Consider the following 20,558-nt stretch of genomic DNA (forward strand, 5'->3'; position numbering starts at 1 on the left):
ATAACTTTATTTAAAAATATATATTTTTTTATAATGGTTGAATCATTACATCTAAAATATATTCTTAATTTTCTAATTTTTTTTTGTTAAATAATCCTTTGTTCATCAACCGTGAGAACACTAAGGTTTCCAAAGAAAACCTTCGGCGTACAGGTTACTCTGCTCCATCCCAGATCAAACAAAATGTCTGATAAAATTTGAGTGTCATATATGGAATGGTGCCAAGACTCTGTATCTCCTAGCAAATTAGCCGTGTAGTGAATCGCCCCAGGCGGCACAGAGACACCCTCTCATTTTTTTATAAGCCGTGCTATTTCTCATATATTTGTTTTGAAGCGACTTAATCGAATAAAAAAATATATAAACTATATTGAAAAATAATTGTTCTAAATAAAATTGTTTGCTGTATAATAATAATAATTTATAATTTGTAATGGAGGGTGTGAAGTATTTCTTAAAATTGTGTTTGTTTGGCTAAGATCTAGTTTTTCTTTCAGGTAAGGAAACAGATTAACGGTCCAAAAGTCAGAAGCATCCAGAAAGAGTGAAAGCTTGTTTTTTTATGGATTATTCCAGTGGCGTAGTTTTCCTTACCTGCATTCGCCATTAACAGATTAACGGTCCAAAAGTCAGAAGCATCCAGAAAGAGTGAAAGCTTGTTTTTTTATGGATTATTCCAGTGGCGTAGTTTTCCTTACCTGCATTCGCCATTAACAGCCAAAGATAACTGTCTTCACTGCTAGTTTAACAACTAAATTATGATAGCTTTCCCACCTGTGAAAAAAATAATAATATAATTTTAGAAGTGAGATACATACGAAGAAATTTCAATGCAAATTAAAAAAGGCAAGTTAGCTTTTATTAACTGGAATTGAAAAATCCGGTCAAAAATAACATGTTCCCTGAATTTAAATTCTAGTACATCACGTAGCTTTTATTAACTGGACTTGAAACAGTTCGTCAAAAATTAAACCTGTACTTTTAAATTTAAATGTTAGAACAGATTGTAAATTATTAGGAATTCAAACTACTTAAAGTCACAATACAAGAGTTTTATTTCGTTTTTACGGTTAGCTCGGAGCTACTCTTTTGTACCAATGTAAAGTGTGTTCCTAACAATAGAAAAACGTTATTCTGGTGTTATTAACTTTCAAACTATTTCCTAATCCTTCACACCTATAATAATCATTCCCTCTATATATTCTCTACATTAAAGGCCATTACGGATATTTTGTTAACCTTATCACCTATAATAATCATTCCCTCTATATATTCTCTACATTAAAGGCCATTACGGATATTTTGTTAACCTTATGAAAAAGCAGTTGCCAGTGGTCGTTTAGCTCAATCGATTCCTGTATGTCCTCGTCTAAACAACAATTCCTTCTTGTTGTGCTGCCTCGATTTCCATTTTTATGGATAAAGCTTTTGTTGGAGTTCTGGTGCACATTCGCAACATAGCATGGAATAGTTGAAGGTCATGAATTAAGATGTAATCCATTGGGGTGAAAAATGTTTTGATTACGATCGAAGGTCAAGAAGTAGCATTCAGGGGCTTAAAGTTGTAAAGAATTCACATTTAGTGTTTTGTATGTTTTTATTTATTTTTATTAAAATGTATTGAAATGATATCATTTAAGGGTAGTCTTAATGGTTAGTTGAATTGGTCGAGTCCTCATCATTAGAACACTTTTGTTATTGAGAGGTCTTGGGATTAGGCTCTGTGTTTGACTTAACAGGAAGTGATCCATTTAGGTGGATCTGACTAGTACAAACAAATATTTCGTAGACATAGAGGTCATGATCTCCGGGGACCGCGAACCACATTAAAATAAAAGTTGTTTGGGGGTTAAAATAACATATATGATATTGTGTAAGTTGGGTTTATCAACAATATCCAATAGCTTCCTTATTTTAGGTGCCTTTTTCATCGACAAAATTTCTTTGATTCATCACCTACTTATCATGTAAACAACCATAATCCATTTTTATCACTTGGATTGTCACCTCTCCCTCAAGCACATCAACTAAGATTGTGAGATAGCTTCCTCATTCCCCCCTATGATGAATTCCTATTGGGAGATTTATGATTGATATGGGGCAATGTATCAACCCTCTTCTTGCTTTTAGCTAGCTCTCCTTTGCCTCAAGGGGGTTCTTCATGAGATAGGATTTCTAGGGCTTGGTAGTTCTAGGATTTGTGTTCAAAAGGAAAATTAGTGCCTTAATATGTCAACATATGTTTTGAAGTATATGGAGTTAAGTAGTAAGACAATTGGAGATGATGCAAATGGAATTAGGCGCAAGGAACCAAGGGAGATGGAGCGAACTTAACCACAAGCATCTCGAAAAGAGTTTGATGAGAGGTTCAAGAGACATCGAGTATATTTAGCCTCAATGATTAAGGTAGAGAAACTAGTGTACCCTGTAGGCTTGGGTTAGGCACCTTGAAATTATCAAGGATAAATAAAGGAGGGAGCTTAAACAAGGTCACCTCAAAATACTTGATGAAAATATTGCTCAAGGAGAATAAAGGAATAAAAATACCAACAAGACCATGGTGAATATTTAATAACCTTTCTCCATCAACTAGGAACAATATTGTGGGAAGATAACTTACTCAAATTTATCATGTATCCACCAAAATTCACCAATAATCATCCATGAAAAGAAGCCTAACCACATCAGTTGAATTTTGTACCTATGGTCAAACTTCATAATTTATATTTTAGCCCTTGTAATGTATAAATAATTTGTAAGACATGTTCTTCATGTTGTTTTCATTGTTTAGCCCTTGAAAGAATTATTATAACACGTGTTCTTCATGTCGAATTTAAAAGAAAAAATTTTGAAATTTCAAATCTCAATTTTTGTCTTCAAACTAGTCAAGTTAGCCCTCCCTCAAGTCAAGTTAGATCCTACCCATTCACGAAGATAGAACACTATATAAAGACATTCGACCTCTTCCACAAAGCACTGTTAGAGCTCACACAAAAAAGACATCTTCTGGGCATCCAAGCAAAGGACAAATATCATCTCTCTAACTCGCTCATGTGGATCTCTCTCTTTTAGCTCACACATGTTTTTTAGGGAAATTTTTAGGCAACATATTATGGGTAGGCCGAGTTTCTGGGCATATTATGGGAGGCCAAAATTTGACCTAATCATATCAGATAAGGCTGAAGTTTGAAAGGAAGAAGTTTGAATTGATTTCACTTGACTAGAGGGTTGTGTTAGGTCCCTATATTACTAGTGTAGCCCCTTATTGTTATTAGTGCAACCCCCTTATTGTATTAATGTCCCCATATTGTTATTATGTTGCCCCATAGAAGCCCACTATTGTTATTATTGTGGCCTTACAATATTATTGTTATGTAGACTTTGATTATATTGTGACCCCTTAGACTCCTATATATAGAAAGGAGGTCTTGTCATTTGTATCATCCAAGAATTCTTCATTTGTGTAATGTAAAGGAGGTTTCCCCCTTGAAGAGGCTAATTTTGAAGTCATTGATCTAATTTTGTTAGCTGGTTGCATAACATTTGTTATCAGAGCTTTGGATTCTAGGGTTTCACAACTTCAAATAGGTCATTGTGGAATTTTCGCTATAACGTTTTTTTCTACGAAGCTTCAAAAGCTGAAATTAAAACCCATTTTAGATGAAATCTTGATGAACTTTTTGTCTGAATTTCAAATCTTGTCTTGCTATATTTTTAGAGATATGAGCTGAGGAACTTAGGGTTTTTACAGGCTCCCAAATTCCATCTCAACCAGTTGATCTTGGGAAAATCGTCATAACTTTCTCTCTTAGCATCAGATTCAAATTTCATAATAAGTGACAGAACGAGGACGAACTTTACTGTTTTTTGTATTGTTTTCAAGGTTGAAGGTCGAAACAGTGACTCGTGGCACTCCAACAAGTTCGCTTTGCTGAACCAGTCTATAATCAGGTCATCATGGGAGATTGGGCATAACTCTTTCTTGGAGAATCCAATCTCGATCAGACTTGTGGGGTTGGAAAGAGGGCTTAGAGGGATAAAACAAGAAGAAATTTTAGAATATAGAGATCTGAAATTATAGAGTTACAATCATTTCGATATTGAGCTCCTAAAATAAAGAAAGAGAATGATGCGAATCAAGAAAATAAAAACACCTAGTAAGCAAAATTGGATGGAGGATTTGAAGAATGTTATCGAAGCTATGATTAATAAGATAAATGGTATAGAAGAAAAATTGAATGGAAACATGGAAGATTTGAAGAAAGACATGGAAGGTTTGAAGGAAGGTGGGACAAAGTCACTACAAGAAAGACTTCCTAATGGCAAAAAGGTAGTAGAGGAAATTCATGATAAGAACAAAGGAAATGTTAATCATGATTTCATAGAACCTAATGTTGGATTGAAGACCCACCATATTCTAATGACTAATATGAGGAAGTTTGATGGCAGGGATCCCGTAACATGGATACTACAGATGGAGCAATATTTTGATCTCCATAATGTGGAAAACAAACAAAAGGTATGTATTGCAACTTTATATTAGAACCCAATCAATTTGTATGGTATCGATGGCTTTGCTATCGTAAACAAATTGTCACTTGATCCAGTTTTATAGAAGAAATGATAGCACATTATGAGGATACAAAAAGTAACATCTTCTTTAGCCAATTGATAAATCTCAAACAAAAGGGTTTAATGGTAGAGCACATTGAGGACTTCCAAAAATTGAATACAAAGGTAAATGACATTCCAGAGGAGCATAGGATTGATGTCTTCATAGAGACTTTAAAAGATAACATCCAACAAGAGGTTTGACTTTGGGAACCTGATTCATTGGAGAAGGCATTCAGGGTGGTAAAAAAAGTGGAAGCAAAATTATGGCAACAAGGAAGTCTACCCCTCACAACTATAAAGACGGAAGTGTTGCTACTCCTAGCCCTCTAAAACCTATAAGGTTGACACCAAAACTGTAACGCCCTGAAGTTTCGTGCACGGGCGCGCGCGTTCCTCCCGTCGCAAAGTTAAACCAAGGAAAGGATGTGCGAACGTTTGAACAAGCGAAGGCGCAGTCATATTATGCGCGCGGGTATGGGAGAGTGTTCACACATATATAAGGGCGAGTTGGCAGCTCGCCCCACACTTGGAGCCGACCAAAGACATGACCAAACATGGGTGAGTCGACGGTGAAAGATGTTTGGAGTCATGGCGGTTGGGCGATGGTGTTAAACAATTGGGAGGTCGGCCGGTTGGGCAGTCGACACGCATGGGAGCATATAAATACGAAGAGGCATGCGCTCATTTGGACAGCAATCAACATCGCACAAGTCTTCATCGCAAAGAGGAGTGCGCACTTAGATAGCCGCAGTGGACGCATAGGTGATGCGCCCGCCCGTCGGGAAAAGGCACACGGAGGTTGGGTGAAGGCGCGGTTGTGGTAGGTTGAGGGCACGGGTGAACCGCTCGCCCGGTGATCATTTAGGACGAGGGCACGGGTGAACCGCCCGAGCGTGGGTTAATACTTCGGTTGTGGTTTGTGTGGGTGTGCACGGGCGTGCCCGCTCGTTCGGGCAAAGTTGTATTGTGGTATTTTGGGTGAAGGTTGCGGTGAGCGTGCCGTGCGCTCTTGCACGGGCAGCGCCCAACCTTGTGTATAAAACGCCGGTGGAGCGTTCGATCCCGGTCATTGTAATATTTCACATATATAATAAAAGATTAGTTCTCTTATATTATAGGGTTATTATTGTTCTTGTATTATTGATGGATTTCACACATTAATAATGTTAATTCATGATTATTATGAATTGTTGAAGGCATAGTTCGTAAAATTAATTAACGATGGATAAAGTTATTAACTTAGGCGGTGCCGCACCCGGCCAATTTAAGGAAAAAAGAATTGGGGGCGTGACAAGTGGTATCAGAGTAGGTTCACAGGGAGTGAAGCCGTTGCTTGATGATGAACGCAAAGAACAGACATGTATGCAGGGAAAAGTTATGGAGAAATCATGGATGAATAGTCTGGGTTTCGTGGACTTGATGGTTCATGGCAAAACCATTCAAGCTCTGGTGGACACGGGGGCCACTCATAACTTCATGACGACACGGTTGGCAAAAGAGGTTGGACTGATGATCTTCCCATCGAATGTGGAAGTCAAGGCAGTGAACTCTAGAGCTAAAGTGGCGGGGTTGGTACACAAAGTACCTGTGCAGATAAAAGATTGGAAGGGTCAGTTGGACTTCACAGTGATGGAGATGAACGACTTTGATATGATACTCGGACAGGATTTCTTGAAGGGCAACAAGGCTATTGTTGTCCCCTTCTGTGACGAGGTGGTGTTGGTTGGACGGACACAAACTTGGACTTTGCCCACTCATATGCAAAGGAGGGAAGTCAAGGTGCAGCATGTTTCGCATTGAGTTTGGAGAAGGCTATGAAGGAATCAGATATGGAGACATATGCGGTGATGTTCAAGGATGTCGAAGGTGATGGAGTGGGGACACCTGTTCCAGCCGAGATTTCCGAAGTGCTGACCAAATATACAGATTTGATGCCTGATGAGCTACCAAAGAAGCTTCCACCAAGGCATGCAGTGGACCATAGCATTGAGCTTGAGCCAAGGAAGCAACCCCTGGCTAAAGCACCTTATCGATTGTTAGGGCCTGAGTTGGAGGAGTTGAAACGACAGTTAAAGGAGTTAACTGATGCAGGTTTCATTAGACCTTCAAGGTCCCCTTATGGAGCTCCGGTATTGTTTCAGCGGAAGAAGGATTCGAATGAGCTATGGATGTGCTGTGATTATCGTGCATTGAACAAGCAAACGGTAAGGAACAACCATTGGTTGCTGATTGCTTTGACAAGCTTGCGAAAGCCCGAGTGTTTTCGAAGCTGGACTTAAGGCATGGGTATTATCAGGTGTGGATAGCTGAAGGAGACGAGAAGAAGACCGCGATAGTAACAAGGTATGGTAGCTTTGAGTTCCTTGTTATGCCATTCGGGTTGTGCAATGCTCCTGCTACGTTTTGCACTTTGATGAATGATGTCCTACGACCATACTTGGACTCGTTCGTAGTAGTGTACTTGGACGATATAGTGGTGTTCAGTGACAACATGGAGGATCATAAGAAGCACTTGGCGATGGTGTTCGAGGCACTGAGGGCAAATCAGTTGTTCTTGAAGAAGTCTAAGTGTGTGTTCGCTTAGACCGAGATTCTGTTCCTTGGGCATATTGTTGGTCAAGGGTACATACGGATGGAGCCGAGCAGAGTGAAGGCGATTGAGGACTAGGTTGAACCGAAGAATGTCCATGAGATGAGGGTGTTCTTGGGCATGACCAACTACTAACGGAAGTTTGTAGAGGGGTACTCCAAGGTGACATTGGTACTGTCAGACCTATTGAAGAAAGACAAGAGGTGGAGTTGGACGAGCAAATGTCAAGAGGCATTTGATGACTTGAAGAAGAGGATGGTTACAACACTGATACTGAAGTTGCCTGACTTCGAGAGACCATTTGAGGTGCACACTGATGCTTCAGATTTTGCCATAGGAGGGGTTCTTATGCAGGATGGGCATCCGATGGCGTATGAGAGTTGGAAGTTGCAGGATAGAGAACGGAGGTATCTGGTTCATGAGAAGGAGATGACTGCCATCATCCACTGTCTTCATGTATGGAGGCATTACTTGATTGGGAAGCCGTTTGTTGTCAAGACTGACAACATTACAGCAAGTTATTTTGCATCACAACCGAAGCATTTTGCAAAGCAAGCTCGTTGGCAGGACTTCTTGGCAGAGTTCGACATGACTATCGAGTATAGACTAGGAAGACACAATGCGGTAGCAGATGCCCTTAGTAGGAAGGGACAACTTGCAGCATTGGAGGGAGAAGACCGGGCAGCTAGGAGTAGAAGTCGAGTTCAGATGTTAGAAGAGATGCAGAATAAGATCAAGGAAAGTGTTGAAACCGATACTTTGGCACAGAATATAGTGAAGCAGATAAAGGAGGGGAAGACATGAAAGTTCTTTCTACATGACGAGTTCTTGTTCTTTGGGAACCGACTCTATGTTCCAAAGTCATCTGGACTCAGGAGGCACCTTTTGAAGGAGTGCCACGACTCGCCATGAGCTGGCCACCTAGGGATGCGTCGTTCTTTGGCATTGTTGGAAAGAGGATTCTTTTCGGAGAATATGCGAGGGGATGTAGAGGAGTATGTACATACATGCATCATTTGTCAATAGGACAAATCGGATACTCAGAGGCAAGGAGGACTGTTGCAGCCTTTACCGATTCCTGAGAGGCCATGGATGAGTGTCTTGATGGACTTCATCACTCAGTTGCCACAGTTTCAAGGGTATAATGGGATAATGGTCGTGGTTGATTGTTTTTCCAAGTATGTTGTCTTTGTTTCTACAAAGATACCTTGTGGAGCCGAGCGGACTACGGAGTTGTTCTTTAAGAACATAGTGAAGTATTGGGGGATGCCATTGAGCATTGTGTCGGATAGAGATCCGCGTTTTACAGGCAGATTTGGGACAGAGTTGTTGATGAGTTCGAGTTACCATCTGCAGACAGATGGACAAACCGAGAGGATCAACGCATTGCTGAAGGACTACTTGAGACATTATGTGACGGCTGATAAGAAGAATTGGCCTGAACTCTTGGATATTGCTAAGTTTAGCTACAATATTCAAAAGAGTTCCGCGACAGGGTATAGTCCATTTGAGTTTGTGAATGGGCAGATGCCGGTTGCATCGCATACCGTAGTGACAGGAGGCTTCTTGAGAAGTCCTCGTGCGAAGAAGTTCATGAAGGCTTGGGAGGAGACCTTGGAGTTAGCACGGTTACGCTTGCACGATGCTGCAAGGAGGATGAAAAAGTATGCTGATCGTGGGAGACGGGAGGCACACTTCAGTGTGGGAGATATGGTGTTTCTCAGGATTACCGGGGAGCAGTTTCAGCCAGCTAAGGGGACTGCGAGCAAACTGACACGGAAGTATGAGGGACCATTCCGAGTAAAGAAGAGAGTGGGGGAAGTCGCTTACGAGCTGGAACTTCTGCACCATATGCACATGAAGCATCCAGTTTTTCATGTGAGTTAGTTGAAGAGATGCAGACTTGATTCAGATCATCCAGAGAGAGCTGAACTGCCGAGAGGACTAGCCGGGATTGTGGACAAGCCAGGATTGGAGTTGGAGAAGATTTTGAGCGTCAGAACTACAGGGATTGGTTGCCACATGAGAAGGGAATTTCTTGTCAGATGGAAGAATGCACCAGAGGAAGAAAGTTGGGAATCGGAGGACTCACTTTAGAGATGGAAGGATAAGATCGAGAAGTACAACAGGAAGCTGTTGAGACGATCGGGATTGTCGAGGGCGATAATCATTTCCAATGGGGGAGGATGTAACGCCCTGCAGTTTTGTGCACGGGCGCACGCGTTCCTCCCGTCGCAAAGTTAAACCAAGGCAAGGATGTGCGAACGTTCGAACAAGCGAAGGCGCAGTCATATTATGCGCGCGGGTATGGGAGAGCGTTCACACATATATAAGGGCGAGTTGGCAGCTCGCCCCACACTTGGAGCCGACCAAAGACATGACCAAACATGGGCGAGCCGACGGTGAAAGATGTTTGGAGTCATGGCGGTTGGGCGATGGTGTTAAACAATTGGGAGGTCGGCCGGTTGGGCAGTCGACACGCATAGGAGCGTATAAATACGAAGAGGCATGCGCTCATTTGGACAGCAATCAACATCGCACAAGTCTTCATTGCAAAGAGGAGTGCGCACTTAGATAGCCGCAACGGACGCATAGGTGATGCGCCCGCCCGTCGGGCAAAGGCACACGGAGGTTGGGTGAAGGCGCGGTTGCGGTAGGTTGAGGGCGCGGGTGAACCGCCCGCCCAGTGATCGTTCAGGACGAGGGCGTGGGTGAACCGCCCGAGCGTGGGTTAATACTTCGGTTGTGGTTCGTGTGGGTGTGCACGGGCACGCCCGCCCGTTCGGGCAAAGTTGTATTGTGGTATTTTGGGTGAAGGTTGCGGTGAGCGTGCCGTGCGCTCTTGCACGGGCAACGCCCAACCTTGTGTATAAAACGTCGGTGGAGCGTTCGCTCCCGGTCATTGTAATCTTTCACATATATAATAAAAGATTACTTCTCTTATATTATAGGGTTATTATTGTTCTTGTATTATTGATGGATTCCGCACATTAATAATGTTAATTCATGATTATTATGAATTTTTGAAGGCGTAGTTCGTAAAGTTAATTAACGATGGATAAAGTTATTAACTTAGGTGGTGCCGCACCCGGCCAATTTAAGGAAAAAAGAATTAGGGGCGTGACAAAAATAGTTGGAGGAAAAAAGAGCAAAAGGGTTTTGTTACAATTGTGATAACAAATACACTCAAGGTCATAAGTGTGTTGAGAATAAATTATTTTACATAGATTGTGAAGAGGAGGAAGAAAAGGATCAAGAAAGATCAAAAGAAGAGGATATACACTAGGAACCAACCCCAGGGAAAGAAGAAATGGATCCGACCATATCTTGTAATGTATTGGCGCTTTATGGATATCATCCACCATCCATCACATCATCGTTAAGAGAAAATTCTAAGGTTCAAGCAGTGGAGGATCACATCAAGCATCAACAACAAGTTCTCCAACTCTTAAAGGATAATTTCACTTTGGCACATAATTGAATGAAACAACATGTCGATCAACATCACAGTGAACAAAGTTTTGATGTAGGCGACTGAGTATTTTTATGGTTACAACCATACAAAAAAATGTACCTCAAGCAAGGTAAGAAGGATAATAAGTTATCACAAAAGTACTATGGTCCTTACAAGGTGTTGCAAAAGATTGGTACTATGACATACAAATTGGAGCTTCCTACATCTTCCCGAGTGCACCCAGTTTTCCATGTTTCATGCTTAAAGAAGGTTATAGATGACAAGCTCCCAGTTCAAACAATATTATCAGTACTTGACGAGGAAGGAAAAATCATATTGGAACTTGAAGCAGTCACAGAAATAAGAACTCGACAGCTATGAAATAGATCAATTTCAGAGTATCTCATCAGTGGATGAACTTAACCGTTGCAAATTCCACATGGGAGGATGATAATTTTATATAGAAGCATCCAGAACTACTCAAGCGTTGAGGACATCACTTTTTTGTAGGAGAGGGACATGTTAGGTACCTATACTACTAGTGTAGCCCCTTATTTTCATTAGTGCAACCCCCTTATTGTATTGTGGAGCCCATGTCCCCATATTACTATTACTGTGCCCCATAGAAGCCCACTATTGTTATTGTTGTGTCCTTACAATATTATTGTTATGTAGGCTATGATTATATTGTGATCCCTTAGACTCCTATATATAGAAAGGAGGTCTTGTCATTTGTATCATCCAAGAATTGTTCATTTGTGTAATGTAAAGGAGGTTTCCCCCTCGAAGAGGCTAATTTTTAAGTCGTTGATCTATCTCTTCTTCTATTTTGTGAGCTGGTTACATAACCGGTTGCTTGACTAGGTTTGACCATAACTTGTTCATACGTTTGATCTCGTAGTTGACTTGTAGTATTAGGTGTATCTCTTGTTCAACTGAATAATTTATCTAAGGAAAAGGTTGTTGGGTTCCCCCCCCCAAGTGGGTTTTCCAAGGGTAAATATTGTGTTATCTTTGTGCATTATGATCTCTACTATCATTATGGTTTTATGGTTCATTTTCTAAAGTGTAATTACTTAATGATAAACTGGAATTATTAAAATAAAGTTTATATTATTATAAGTAACTATTAGTATTTCAAAAATTTGTGCTTCTATCTATTGCAGTTGAAAAATCAACATGGTATCAAAGCTTTGGTGAAGGAAAGGACATTGAGATCACTCCTGGAAAGATTTGAGCATTAAAAAAGACCTCATATAAGATCATTTTCTTGTTTATGACTATGGGTTCTTATATTAAGGCATAAAACAAATTGGAAGGAGCTACAAACCCTAGGGATTGGAAAACAAGGATTAATATCCTTCTTGCAAAGAATGAACTCTTGGGTATTATGAAGGGCAAGGTCACTGAACATGAAAAAGATGAAAAAGACGAACGTGTACAAGGCACATGGGTGGTCACAACTTAGCATTTTTGGCACGGCACCGTGTGCTCGAGCACACACACATGACACGACCAGACCCGACTCGCCCGAACTCGTTTCCATGGATGCACAACTTGAACGAAGGCACGTGGGAGGACCCGTTAAATGGTCTGCATGAACGATCACAAGACACACGGGCAACCAAAACTTAACATTTTCTACATGGCCCCATGTGCCTGGGCACTCACACACGACACGACCCAATTCACCCGAACAAAATTTTGGGTTTCCATGGGCGCATGACCTGAACGAATGCATGTGGGAGCGCTCGACAAAAGGCCGCATGGACATGTACAAGGCAAATGGGAGGTCATAACTGAGTATTTTTGGCACAACCTCGTGTGCCCGGGCGCCCACACACAACATGACTTAACTCGGCCTAACACATTTACATTTACATGGGTGTTCACACATGACACGACCTAACTCGCCCGAACGAAATTTGGGGTTTCCATGGGTGCACGACCTGAACAAAGGCATAAGGTAGTGCCCGACAAAAAGGTCAGACAAATGTGCACAAACAAAATAGGTAGTCACAACTTAACATTTTTGGCATGACCCTGTGTGCCTGGGTGCGCACACACAACACGACTTGACCTGGCCTGACCCGGCTTGTCGAACACGTTTCTATGGGCACACGACCCAAACGAAGGCATGAGGGAGGGCTCGACAAATGAGCAGCACAAACGAGCACAAGGAACACGAGCGATCACAACTTAGCATTTTTGGCACGACCCCGTGTGCCCGAGTGCCCACACATGGAACAACTCGACCCGCCCAAACGTGTTTCCATTGATGCATGACCCAAAAGAAGGCATGAGGGAGTGCCCGAAAAATGGGCCGCGCGAATGAGCACAAGGCACACGTCGAGTCACAACTTAGCATTTTCTGCACAACACTATGTGCTCGGGCACCCACATAGGACAAAACCTGATCCACCCGAATGTGTTTCCATGAGCGTACAGCCCGAATGAAGGCACAAGGGAGAACCCAAAAACAGGCCACACGAACGAGCACAAGGCACGCGATTGATCACATCTTAGCAGTTTTGAAATGACCCCATGTGCCTGGGCACCAATACATGACTCGACCCAACCAGCCTGAAGGAAATTTGTGGTTTCCATGGGTGCATGACCCAAACAAAGGCACAAAGGAGTGCCCAACAAACGAGTTGCACAAACAACCACAAGGCACAGGGGCAGTGACACCTTAGCATTTTTAGCACAGCCTCCTATGCCCACTGACCAAGGTCGCCTGAAATTTGGTGTCTTTAGGTCGCACCCAGGAAACACCTCAGCGGCCAAGGCACAAGGGATTTAAAAGCATATTTTAATGATGCGTTAGTAAGCGTAAAATTTTCCCTAAAAATTACGGAAATTCTTGCACGATTTTATCAAAATTTTGTCAGATTTTTTAAATCTGGGTGATAACTATTAAACTTCAATATTTTGAGTACCCAAAAATAATTTGAATCCATTTCCATCACCAAAAATAAAATTCAAGCCCTCTTTCTTACTATCATAATTATTTTTGAAAAATATACAAAAATCTAGTGATCTTCAATAATCTAGTGAAATTAACGCCTCCGTATGCAACACAAAGATGAAAAGTAGAATGAATTAATTCACAGGAAATTAAAAACCCTTCCTTCAACTTATCAATTCAACCCATCTCATGGTAGGAGCCATTATGAATACTCTTTATTAATGGAGTTGAAGGGGAATAAAAGAGGTTTTAAACCATATATTATTGGCTTAAACAATATATTGGCTTTATAATAATATATTATTTAATAGGAAGTTAATTTAGTCTTTTAGGGAATTAATTTTGGTTGAGAAAAAGAAAATCAGTTTTCTCAAACATTTAAATAAATTTAATTAGTTATAAAATGTATAGTTATTATTAAATAATTTCAATTAAAAATATTTTTTTTTATAATTATGTGGATAGGTGTGTTTATTTTGAAATATTATTTTTAGAATTTTAATTTAATTATCAATAATTATTAGGTGGATGGTAGATATTTAACCTCCACAAAATATTATAGAATATTCATGATAGTATACACAAATCAAAGGTCAATGAGATTTATGTGCAAATTAGTTATGCCTTTTTCTCTTTTAATTAAATTGATTAATTAAAAAAATGTCATTTGAACAAGTACCATATGAAGTGAGTTATGATTTTATGGGTATGTGGTATTGATGAGCCTTGGTATTGACCCATGATATTAAAAATCTCCATGGTAAAGTGGGGTAAATCTTCATAGTTAAGAATATATATATATATATATATATATATATATATATATATATATATATATATATATATATATACTTTAATAATGAATATAATGTTAAAAATAGGGAATGCAGAGGGTTTCTGAGAAACGGTAGCTAGGGTTTTATGTGGCTGGCTTTCAGAGGAGGAGGGAGCGAGGCTCCTTCCTATCAGAATGTGGTAATGGGCAAAGTAAAGGGGCTCAAGATGGGCTTCAATGCATAAGAAGATGTTATGTCAGAGAATGTCCAAGGTTTGGCGGAAGTAGGTGGGAAAGGATAGAGAATAAATGGTGACAGGGGATCAACAAGAAAGCAAATAAACCAACAACAACATTAGAAGTCAAAAGGCTCCACAGGGTCATGTGAGCAAAAAAAAACGATGATCTCGACAACATTAATTATTGATTTGGTGACACAGACATTCAGGGATCGCATGAGGTTATATGCTGTCATATGCAAGTTTATGGGTCTTTGGCCCACAGAAAAAGACTTGTGTGATTGGATTAAACATCATTGGAAACCGCGAGGAGAAATATAGTTACATCTAGGGTCTAAAGGCTTTTTTACGGTGGTGTTTTCCAATATGGAAGACAAAGACTGAATATTTGATGGTGGTCCTTATTTTTTGCATCAATTGGTTTATACATGAGGCCATGGATGGAGAATTTCACCCTGGAGAAGGAAACCTTTACATGCGTCCCAGTTTAGGTCAGGTTGTATTCCCTTCCCCTGGACTATTGGCTCCCTACAACTCTAAATATGATAGGAGATTCTCTCGGAAAATTCATTAAAATATCATAAGAAACTTTACAAGGAAGATACACAACGTATGCAAAAATCTGTGTTGAAATGGATGTCTCTGGGGCATTTCCTGAAGCAGTCAAACTAGAGTTCCGTGACGAATTTTGGTTACAACCAGTGGACTATGAACAAATCCCTTTTAGATGCAGAAGATGCCATGAACATGGACACTTGATAAGGGAATTCCCTTTAATAAAAATGGAGGAACAAAACAAAGAGACAGACCAAAAGGATGCAGACGGTTTTGTCAGACCCACTCCAAGGGGCAGACCTAATAGAAGACAACAACAACAAAATAAGAGGGGATGAAAAGCTCATCGAAACAACTTTGAATTCCTAGCTGAGGAAAACACAGAGGAACAAGGAGGGGAAAAAGAGGACAGTGAGGAAAAAAGAGAAGGAAAAGAGGAAGAAAGGCTACAGTTGAACGAGGAGTTTGAACAGCAATGGGATATCCCATATCTATCTAAAGATTTTGAGGGAGATGTGGAAATAACCCTAAGCGAAGTAGGAACAGAGGATCTGGAATCGCATAAGATAATTGAGTGGGAGGTAATCGACCTACATGATATGGTGGAAGAGGTGAGAAAACAGGTGATGGAAGCAATCAATTTAGATCAAATGGATAAAATCCAATATATATACCTGATGAGAGAAGAAATGAGATGATGGGGGAAGAAAAGGCCGCATCCAGAAAAATCTGAGTTGGGAGTGAAAGCAATAGGATCTCAGATGGTTTTGGCGTCACGACAGAGCCATTCGAAAAGAGGGAGGAAGCCAAACAATGTTGACCTCAAGGAGCTGAGAGCTATGCTAATAAATTCAGGTAAGATGAGAGTATTAGGCTCACCCACTCTAAACCGTAGTTAAATCATGAAAGTTTTATCATGGAATATAAGAGGCATTAGTATCCTTAGGAAACACCGTTTTCTAAAACAAAGATTCAAATGGAACAACCTAATATTATTTTTTTGCAAGAGTCAAAGTGCTCTATAGAGAAAATGAAGGAGTTAATTAGGAGATTAGGGAGAAGGTATGATACAGTGGAGGGGGAAGTGCAGGGCTTGGCACTGGGATTGGCGATCAGTTGGAACCCCTAATCCTTGATATTATTGGACTCAGAAGTAACTATATCAGACTTATCAGTAGAAATGCAGGTAATAGGGACCCCATGCATAATGGTGTTTACAAATGTTTATGGGGCTCAAAGAACTGAGGAGACCATCAAGGTCCTTCAAGACCTGAGTACGATAAAGATCAAGAAAGGCCATCTGCCTTGGGTTCTGGGGGCATACTTCTTTCTATTAGAGAAGAAATGGGGCCAAAGAATAGTAGACATAGACGCTGAAGCATTCAAGGAATTCATTGAAGCAGAAAACCTCATTGACATGGAAAATACGAATGGATGCTTCACTTGGAGTAATAAGCGGGGAGGGAAACATCAAGTTGCATCGAGGCTTAATAGGTTTTTAATCTGAGAAGATTTACTAATGAGAGGAGTAGATGCAACAACAAATATCCTTCCCTGTGGGGGGTTTTACCTTTGGCCAATGATATTAATGATATAGTTGGTAGGCACCCCCAAAAATAGGCCTTTTAGATTTGAAGCCTTCTAGTTAGAACAACTTTCCTTTATGTATAATATCAAAGGATGGTGGGAGGAACAAATCCCAATCAGAGGCTCGAAAATGTACACCTTGCGGGCAAGGTTAAAACATATTAAGCGAAAATTAAAGCAATGGAAGAAGACAAAATTTGGGGACATCTTTCCAGCAAAAAAAGAATTAAAATAGAAGATGGAAGCATTGCAACAACGACTGATCTCAGAAGGTTACTCAGAGGACAAAAAAGAAGAGGATATGGAGCTACTAAATAAGTGGGAGGATAGATGTAAACAAGAGGAAATTTTATGGAGACATAAATCTTGAGTGTTATGGTTCTGGGAGGGAGAGGGAAACACTAAGTTCTTTCACTATTCAACAATAGAACATAGAAACTCCAACAAAATCCTTAGAATAAATGATGAGAAGTGGAAAAATTTTGAAGCTCATTAAGACATTGAGGAGGTCTTGGTCCAACACTTCCAAAAGATAGTTGAAGAACCTGAAGTGGAGAGTCGGGAAAATATTCAAAGGATTGTTAGGCATATCTTGAAGGTTCTCAAGGAAGAGCACAAGAAGTATTTAAACAAGTTGGTCTCCATGGAGGAAGTGGCACTGACAGTGAACGAAATGGATAATGGGAAAGTCCCTGGACCAAATGGATTTACTATATATTTCTTTAAGGCTTGCTAAAAAATTGTCAAATATGATATATATGAGGTGGTAGCTAATTCCCAAGAGTCAACAACAATTCTCAAAGCCTTGAATTCGACTTTTATAGCCCTTATTCCCAAGGAATAATTGGTCAATACCCCTGAGAAGTTAAGGCTGATATCCCTTTGCAACGTTTTATATAAAATCATATCAAAAATAGTGGCTAATAAGATGAAAACTATTCTGCCTAATCTGATCTTTGAGGAACAATCGAGTTTTGTGGAGGGGAGATAAATTCTGGATAATGTAATCTTGGAGCACGAAGTAGCTCATTCACTAAAGACCCAAAAAATTGAGGGTATGATTATGCAATTATATTTATCTAAGTCATATGATAAGATCAGTTGGAAATACACGACAACGATGCTAGAAGCATTTGGGTTTGATAAATAATGAACCAATTGGATTATGGGATTGGTGTCATCACCTAATTTTCAATTCTGATTAATGGAGCCCTATCAAAACCTTTCTTTCCATTTAGAGGAATTCGATCAGGGGACCCATTGTCTCCCTTCCTGTTTATATTAATGATGGAAGGACTTGGGAGGGCGATTGGAGTGACCAATAGAGGAGGAGACATAAAAGGAGTTAAGTTGCATGAGGATGCTTAGGCGGCCACTCATCAACAATTTGTGCATGATATCATGCTTCATGGTATTCCTACGGTAAAGGAGGTGTGTAATTTCAAAGCCATTCTAGATATCTTCATGGCGACATTAGTTATGGATTTAAACTAGTTAAAGTATATGATTTTCTTTTTTGACACTCACATTTCTCTCCAGAGAAACCTATATGCTATTTTAGGGTTCCAAAGGAAACCCCTCCCTTCTAAGTATTTAGGAACACCCCTAACAGTGCAAGCTTGGAAGAAATCCAACTGGGAGAGAGTAATCTCTAACCTGGATGATAGGGTCAAAATATGGATGGCGAAAGTGCTGAATTTGTCAAGACAACTAGTGCTAGTAAAGGCAGTGCTTCAGGATATCCGAATCATTGTATATGTTATCTATTCTACTTGTGCCTAAGGGAGTGGTCCAAAAAATAAGGGAGGTTCGAAGGAACTACCTGTGGTGAGGGGCAGAGGAAAAATGAAAATGGGCACTGGTGGCATGGACCACTGTATTTAAATCCAAAAATTCAGGAGGCCAAGGGTTGCAGGACCCTGAGATAATTAACAGAGAAAATTGGGCGAAATTATGGTGGAGATGGCTTAAAGGATGGGAGACTCCATGGGCGAAACTCTGGAAAGCAAAGTATGCCCCTGATTGCCAAATAAAAGACCTAGTAAGGCTCACAAATTCAATCGAGGGGTCGGTTATATGGATCATGGCATGGAATAATAGAGAAATCATACAACATCATAACTTTTGGGAAATAAGAAATGGAAAGGATGCTCTATTCTAGGAAGATGCCTGACAACAACAAGCGAAATTAAATAGACCGAAATGGTAGGCTCTACAGGTATCCATAGAGAGACAGGGGGCATAGGAAAGTCCCTCAATTTTGGGCTCAAGGATTGGAAATAACAAATGGAGAATATGGAACATTAACGTCCTTCATCTTGCAAATCTGAGTGATTCAGGCATGCAAGATATTACAGAGGAACTCAACAAAAGAAAAATCCCGACGAATGATGACCAGGACCAACTTTGATGGGGGCAAAGAGAAAGGGGAGAGCTCAACCTAAAGGAAGCCAAGGCTTACCTCAGAGTTGAACATCTCAGAGTCAATGACCCATCATGGAGTAAAGTCTGGGTGGCCTCTCACTGGCCGAAAAATAAAATTAGTCTTAGTGATTTGAAGGGAATTCTTTCCATAACATTGATGAAGTGGTTTACAGGAGGAGGGAATGCTGCCATGGTTGGGTACCTAAACCCCTATATTAGGGAAAATTTTAGGGGCTAATATTTCATGCTTTTTCCAAAAAAAGTATTCACCAATTTCCATTTTTCTAAAAGTGAATTCGCCCAAATTTTATAGTGTAAAATTATTTTACCTTAAAATCGCTAATATGATATATTATCCAATATAAAATAATTAGAAATATAAACATTTTTACAAAATTATCATTAAACATTTTAAAATTTGGATATTAGGGACTAGTAAGATTCATCAAGGTTGCTAAACTTTAAGATAAAATTTCATCCTTAAAATTTTCTCTGCTAGATATAAGAATCATAAATTGTCTTGGTTGGAACAATTGAGACTAAGAGGCATGTGCAAGATAATGATGGCTAACAATCCATTATTGTAGATTTAGTATTAATGATAGATTAGGATGACTATTAATAATCACCCTTGATTCATCCTTATAGTAACAAATAGAAACAACAATGATGGTTAAGGACGTGCTAATTTTAAATTTCAAATAGGAGATAATGGACACCAAAGTAACACAAACTAGGAAAAAAAGAGAATGAAATGCAAAACAAAAGAGAGAAACATAGAAATGAAAACTAAATCTATAATTAGAGCATGGGAACTATAAACTTCAAAATGTACTGATGTTCAAAAAATGTATATAAAATATTTTCAATAAAGGTACAATTTGGTTGTTCCATGTTCCTATGAGAAGAAGGGCTTAGATACCAAGGTTGACGCAACTATCCAATAATTTTTATGATACTTTTTAGATGGGAGGCCCCTTTGAAGGACGTATGTCTTTGTTTTCACTAGAAAAGCTTTGTGTCAAGTTTCAACAGTATAATATGTTGAAAGAATGTTGGATAATAAATCTTAAATTCATTATAAACTAGGGAAAATATGTCTCAAAATTATTTTAAACATCCTAATATAAGTGTTGTCTCTCCTTGGTGGCACAACAAATTCCAAGTGTGACCATCTTGATATCTTTTTGAACACCTAAATTAATTGTTATGTGACCCATTAAGGAGTTGTTTCTTTTTATATGAACTGAATTATGAAACCTATCTCATAGAATGAATTACTTGGTGCCCTATGTATTGGTGGCCTGAAAATATTTCCTTTCTTGAACAAGTAACAAAAATAAAATCTGTAG

This window comes from Pinus tabuliformis, chromosome 2_2 (assembly GCF_031772625.1).
Source record: "Pinus tabuliformis cultivar Carrire ecotype Pingquan chromosome 2_2, CPIR1, whole genome shotgun sequence".
In the NCBI taxonomy this organism is placed as follows: domain Eukaryota; kingdom Viridiplantae; phylum Streptophyta; class Pinopsida; order Pinales; family Pinaceae; genus Pinus; species Pinus tabuliformis.